The following is a 6,551-nucleotide window of genomic DNA, read 5'->3' on the forward strand; positions in this document are numbered from 1 at the left end:
TATTATAGGAACATAAAACACTTTCTAAAAGCTTGAATAAATAAGTTCTACTTACGTGGAGACGGTGGAGCTAAACACAGTATAAAAAACAGATTAAGTTTACTTATGTCAAGAATGTAAAGAAAATGAAGTGATTTTTACATTAGGTTTATAGAATTGTTGGTGTTCCTAAATCTGTGAATTGCAGTGTATTAAGGCAGAATGTAAAACAGATTGAACCTTTCAGTGAGAAGATGAGTGTATTTTTGTGAGTGAAAAGACAAAGTACTTACGGGGAGCCGGCTGAGGAGCCGGTTTAGGAGTAGACTTAGGAGCAGACTTAGGCTTAGATTCTAAATGATAAAACAGTCATAATAATTCATGTAGAAACATTTTGCAGTTCCAGTCCAAATCATGCATTGATTACCATACTTTTAGGCTTCATTTTATCGCTTGCCACTCTATTTAGTATTATATAGGTTCATGACTATGACAACATATTATAAAAAGAGGTTGTCTGTATAAATAACTTATTAGATTTAAGATAGTCTGTCATCGTCACCTCCTAAAATAAAGTCAATTTTTGCTAAAATTGTTTTCTGGCTTTTTAGATTGTAACATTATTGTGATATTGTGACAGTTATCACAATAATATTCCCATCATGCTGTCATTGCCCTCACCATATTAACATATAATAATCTGTATTCTGTCTGGGACTATAAATTAAATTGATTGAGTTTAGGATGCTGATGGTAGCTGCAGAAAGGAAGACATAGTTATAGACAAAGATATATTATTTACATGTTTACATGTTTCCATCCCACACAACACTATAAGATTTGGGTTCGCAAGAAACAACCTGTTGCCTGAAGACCTCCTTTTCTCACGGTACCAAACAGACTAGGACAGCCTCTGGTTAGCGCGGTATATTTTGTTACATTAATACTCATAATATATTCCATATCTCGCATGTTATGTGTGATGGAACAAACTTCCCGAAAATTGCAAAACAGCTGAAATACTGAGTTTCTTTAAATCTAGACAAAAAAATCCACTTTTTTAGAGTTGCTTTTGCTCTATAACTAATGAAATGGTAACCAACATTTTGATATGTAAATGACAGCATTTGGAACAATTTCAATTGTTGATTTTTGTGTTTTTATGATATAAGGCACTTTGGACTGCCTTGTTGCTGAAAAGTGCTATACAAATAAAGTTTGATTTGATTTTCAATGTTATTTATCTGGCTGCAGTGCTACAGGAGAACAATATGAATGAACTACAACAACCGTACAATTCAATTATGGATATGGAGAGGTATTAATGAAGTTAATCTTATTCCCACTCCTTTTTGAGCAAAATAAATTGTTGCTCATGTATAAATACATGAAAAATTGGAGAATAATTTATTTTGATTCATTTATTTACCCTGTGGGGGGTGCAGCATGTATTTTCTTTTATTTATATGGATCAAAATACATCTAAATAAAGTGGAAATGAAATGAAATCTTAAGTCCAGCTAAGATCTACAGTTAGATTGTATAAAGTTGATCACTCAATGTTTAACTGTAACTTTGTTTCACTGGAGTGATTTAAAACTGATAGTTAAAGTATATATTATATGTTCCTCTATCAAACAATCCTGTAATACTTACGAGGTGCTGGATGCTGATTCCCCATGACTAGGAAAAAATGAGCTATGGGAGAGAATGAAGAGAGAGATTCATTCATTCAACCTCTTTTTTTTCCTTTTTGCTTAATATCTTTTTGTTTAGAGCTTTTTAAAGCTATAAATGTTATAATTTATTTTTACTCTTTAGAATATGACATTGATTACTTGTAGCTTTTACCAAGACAAACTCCAACATGTTATCAGAAACACTGACCAGCTCAAACAATTAAAATAGAAAATAAATTAAATATATTGTCTAAAAGTTCCCAAACGCATAAATTCATCAGTCAGTGCAGCTGAACTGCATTTTTCCTATTGAACCTACCTGAACAGGTGATGAGCTGCAGGGCAGGAGGACTGTCGAAGTGGAGTAAAAGTAAAAGTTCAAAGTTTTTATAGGATATTTTTGGTTTCACTTTTAGTTTGAGTAATTCATCTGATTTATAAGAAGACCCAATTAATGTTTAACTAGATAACATGTTGGTACTTTGTTCTGGTTTAGTTCTTTCTTTCTGCAGAGCAAAGTCTTATTTACAGTCTTATAGCATAAAACTTATACCAAATGCACATATGGAAACTAATGTGTAACGTAAAATATGTTGCAGTCATAGTCATGAGTTAAAGTTTTTTATTTAAAGGGACAGTATTTTGAAAATTTAACTCTTTTGAGCTTCACATCATACTATAATGTTCCCTCATCAAAAACATACCTAGAATGTTGCCTTGATTTTTTCATGCATGTTTGTGAAATCCTTTAATCTCCATGGCAACCATTCAGCTGTGCAAAACGTCTAGGTAGAGCTAGCTCTGTCTTCAAGATGAAGCTTCTGTTATTACAGCTGGAAACTAGAGATCAGGCCTGAAATCTGGGTGTAGTGATGACCTCTGACCTGAACCTTCAGCGCCACATTAAGACAGTTACAAAGTCGGCCTTCTATCACCTGAAGAACATCTCCAGGATTAGAAGACTGATGTCTTAGCACAATCTTGAGAAACTCATCCATGTGTTTATCTTTAGTCACATCCAGAATCCTGCTGGTGTTCTCACTAAAACCAGGAAGATGGAGCAAATCACACCAGATCTAAAGTCATTCCACTGATTCCCTCAGACAATAGACGATAAAATGCTTCTATTACTTCATGAATCACTGAAAAGCTCAATGATCAGAGATGTAGAAACTGTGTTTACTGCAGTTGTTATGCAGTAAACACCCTGATTTCACAATTAGTCACTCTCACTAAGTTTTTATGATGTGTTTATAATGTAAAGCACTTTGAACTGCCTTGTTGCTGATAGCCAGATCAGGCTGGTCCTGATTTGGCTGAAGACAAATAAATAGAAGCAAAGCAAAGCAAACTGACTTTGAGAAAAAAAATGTCCATTAGTCTTCTACTTATAGACTGTATGTTAATATTTACTTTCAGCTGCAGATCAGAGTGTAAATTTTGTTTTTGATCAAATTTCACAAAGATGAAAGGCCTTTTTGTCTTTAAGCTCCATCTTTTTCTGTTTCTCCAACACTTGAGTATATTGTGATAGTAAAAAAAAAACTGCTTATCTCCTACTTTTAAAATCAAACTGATTACTTGATATAAAAGTGGGCTGTAAGTAATTACATTTACTTAGTTACATTTGCTTGAGTAACTTTTTTGGGTGGGAAATACTTTTAGGACATTATACTTTTTACTTTTTCTTGAGTAAAATTATTAAGTATCACTAGTTTTACTTCAGGAGACTCTCAGGATACTCTACCCACTGAGGAACTTCACAAAATTAAGAACAAAAATACTTTAAATAAAAGTGCATGAGACACAAACCCAGAGTTTATGTTCATGTCAGTTTTTCTGTTATTTTCTACCTTCTGAGACATTTAAGAGGTCAAGTGAAAACACAGTAAACTGTAGATATTGCCAATACTTAAATACTAAATACTTGACCTTGTTCAAACATCTATGCACTGCCTACTGTAAGTTTTAGTTTCATGAGTTTTATATTGATTGTAAAAGTATCAATTTTGCCTGAATTTGATGTTTTGTAATTATAATATTTGTAGGAATTATTTTCATTTTGGTCTTTAAAATACCAGAATTTTCACTAACTATATTTTGTCTGATGTTAATGCTTGGTGTTCTGATCAGTTATTCTGTATGTAAGTAACAGTTTTAACTACTTTAGTTTTACTGTACATATACTCATATTTTAGTTATTTCTTGGATGAATATGTTTTGCTTTTAATTTGAGTAAAATATGTTTACCTAGTGAGACTCTTACTTGAGTTAAATCTCTGGGCGTTCTCCCAACCGCTCCGTGATTTCACACTGCAGAACCTTGTTGCTGAGTCATGTGACTCTGCAAAGTAAGCTGTTACTCAGTAAACGCCCTGATAATAATTATAATAGCTGGGCTTCCTGTAAACCATGTAGCAAACGTGAATCCATAAGTGAAAGTGAAAGGGTTATTTCTACACAAATAACCCGTCGGACTCAGCTGTAACACAGCAAACGTAAGAATAAAGCTTTTAAACTATTTTATTGTTGTTAGTGAACAATAATTTATATTAGTTAATTTAAAAAACTGATTTATTTCAAAGCTAATTGACCTCATGTTATTAGCCTGTCCATGTTTAAGCTGTTACTGCACAGTTAAAAATAAGTAATAACTTGTGTCATAAAGGTAGTTTTCCAATCGAGTACATTCATATTCAACATTTTCTATTCAATATTATATTAAAGTATCATTAAAAGAACCTGTCAGTTATTTGTTCTTTTTTTTTTTTCCCTTTAAATATTAACTCATTTTGAAGCCATTTCAGTATAATCTAGTGCAGGGGTCCCCAAGCTACGGCCCGCCTCATTTGGTCTGGCCCCCTGAACAATACCGGACCCGGCCCACCTCCTCATTTGGTCTGGCCCCCTGAACAATACCAGAGAGCATTCAGTGTTTTTTTTCATATATATGTGGATTTTTCTTCAACCACTAGGGGGACTCTTGAGCAGATATGAAACTTAGTTTCCTTCAATGGAATATATACTAGTCAGTACCAGTCACCGTTTCGCTCACGGTTTTTTTCCATTTACATTCTGCGTAAAAATCTATCTACAAACGCGAATATGTCGTTGGCAGTAATCCAATCATTTTGCTTCTCTGTGCAGGAAACCAAGATGGGTTGCTCATGTGAGTGACCACAGAGGCTCATTCTATTATCTAACTTTCCATATGTCTGTTTGGTTCTTATGTTTTTTCTGTTTTACATTTTGACAACAGACTCAATCAGTGTGGAGACGGTTGTCAGTGGGCAAACCTTCGGTTCTGATGAAGCTCTGATGAAACAGGTGCAGAGCAAGATAAGGCTGGAGGGCAGAACCGAGGACGGGCAGTACACCATCGTCTTCTGTCCAATCAGCTCTCGGGTTGGATCAGATGTGGAAGCGGCTCTAAGAAATGTGCCGGGTAAGATATCAGGTATCATTTTTATTGATAACATCATGCTCTGTTTTATTTTGCTTGGTAAAAGACATGTAGGGAGATGATCACACACACATCACGCTACTGTTTTTATCCAGACAGCATGTTAGATTTAGGAAATAATACATTTTTGAAAATCAACTTTTTAGAGTTTTGCATCATGCTATAATGTTATTCCCTCTTCAAAAACATATACGGAGTGATGCTTTGATTCTTTCATGCATGACTGAGAAATACTTTAATCTCCCATGGCAACCATTCAACTAGGAAAACATCTGGGTGGGTCTAAGCCACTCTTCAAGAATTAAGTTCCTCCTCTGAGCTGCAGTTTCCAAACATCTGCCTCAGATGTTTGGAAACTGCTGATAGCAGCCCTCTCCCTCTCAGCTCCTTCAGACTAGCCAGCAGCAATTAGCAAACACCTGGTGGAGCTGAGCATCTGCTCAGCTCATTAAAGGAGCCAGTGTAACCCTGGTGAAAATGTTGTTGAAGGGTTAATAGAGGAGCCATGTTGTGATGACTTCCTGAAGGCAGAGTTTCAGAAAGACCAGGAGCTTCTTAAAGAGACAGAGGCCCAATTTCAAGGTGTTAAATCCGGGAGTAAAATATCATATCTCTTCTTTCTCCCTACAGACAGTAAAAGGATCATCCTAATTTTGATGCATCATACCAGAGATGTTGACTACTCGACTGCTGGAATCTCGTGGTCAGAAATGCATCCAAACGTTGACCTTGATGTTCATGTCCTCTTCCATGAAAGTGTGCCGGGTTTGCTCATCTGTTCCAAGAACATGGAGGCTGTGGATCAAATACAAACATTTTTTAAACAATACAGAACAAAGTTAATCCTGAGGCACCTTAAGAGAATCTGTCTGTGTGGCTGCTGTCTGTCTAAGGAAGAATGGATCCACCAGCAGGACCAATAAACAGTTACTCAGTGATTAACTATGATGTGTTTTTGGAAAACAGCTCATATGAATACAAACATTCTGATATGATGATATGATATGTGTCATTGTCAGAAAACAAGATAAATATAAAAAAAATTAAAACAGATTGTCATTACTTTAAATCAAATTGAAAAAGCATAATTTAGTTTGGAGAATTTAAAATAACCAGAACATGTAAAATTATATAAAGTCTTAAGCGGCTTGAGTTTAATGCTTACTTTAAACTCAGGTGTTATGTTGTTGATGGTATCCTCTCTTGGTAGGGATGCAGGTCCAACCTAATTTGCACAAGATGTGTTTATTTTCTTTCTAAGTGCTTTTTGAGTCATATTACGTTATTATGTAGCAGTCATAGGATACTAGCATCTGTACAATTATTGCTTTCTTGCACCACCTTTGTGATTTTTATATAAGAAGCATGAAAATTTTTCTTTGAAATCAATCATTTACATGTTATTACCTAAAAAGCAGACTGGGGTTTTA

Source organism: Poecilia formosa, unplaced genomic scaffold, assembly GCF_000485575.1.
Source record: "Poecilia formosa unplaced genomic scaffold, Poecilia_formosa-5.1.2 Scaffold657, whole genome shotgun sequence".
Taxonomy (NCBI): Eukaryota; Metazoa; Chordata; class Actinopteri; order Cyprinodontiformes; family Poeciliidae; genus Poecilia; species Poecilia formosa.